The sequence below is a fragment of the Acyrthosiphon pisum genome, chromosome A2 (assembly GCF_005508785.2).
Source record: "Acyrthosiphon pisum isolate AL4f chromosome A2, pea_aphid_22Mar2018_4r6ur, whole genome shotgun sequence".
In the NCBI taxonomy this organism is placed as follows: Eukaryota; Metazoa; Arthropoda; class Insecta; order Hemiptera; family Aphididae; genus Acyrthosiphon; species Acyrthosiphon pisum.
In genome coordinates, this window is record NC_042495.1 from 20,234,573 (window position 1) to 20,235,616 (window position 1,044).

Below are 1,044 nucleotides of genomic sequence, written 5' to 3' on the forward strand. Positions count from 1 at the left end.
TGTCGTTACTCGTTCTGAGTGACTGTGCAGGTAGAGACTTAGGTACTTACGTTAATACTTACTGCCTAGTAGTACTCTTACACTGAATTAAGCATGCACAAATAATCGTGTTCAATACTATAATGGTTGTATATTTCCACGTTTTATTGTTTTATATTTTTAATTCAATTCACCATACACTCGCCTAGTTAAATTGATATGTTCCGAATTTTAATTACATTTCAATAATATTATTATGTACCTATTGGCGTATTGCTGTGTTATTCAGTATTCTGCAAAAAGTTTTATAATTTATTTAAGTTTTATTTTTTTATAAAAGATGTATTGTTTTATGTATTATTTGTTCTATTGTTTATTATAAGCTATTCCTTTTTTGTTTTATTTTGATAAATGCAATTACATCAAAAACATACAAGTATATGTTGATATTGAATTTATGTTTATAGTTGAATTATACAAGTTTCATTAGTTGAAAAATAGTAAGTCCGCCCCTGGTTGTACACTTATACCTATATATAATATATGTGATATTCACAACAGATAAGCAATACTCGACGACAATTAATTGGGGAAAAAACTTTAAAAATAGCTGGAAAATTAAATTCAACTATAATGTAATCATGATTCATGACTTATTCAAGTATTAAATTTCCATGAAAAAACCGTTAATTTTTTTGGTCGGGAAGCATATTAACAAAGTGTACATGGTCTCGGCACTGCATATAGAATAACCCATTTTCATTGGCCGATTCAAAACCTATTCATTATACCGCGCATTTTACTGCCGCAGATATTTTGATAACAAAAATTGATAACAACAAAATTTAAATAAATAAATATAATTAATTCGTGGGTACCCAGCATATTTAAGTCATTAGTAAAGTAATACAAATTATTTTTGTATATGTTTATAAGTTGACTTTTAACCATGCAGATTGATATTGAGCTTAACAGAAAACAGTGTATATCATTTGTTAACTAGTTAAGACGTTAAAGTTAAGTTAAATGTAAATGTTTTTTAACTTTTTACTTCACTAGTTAATT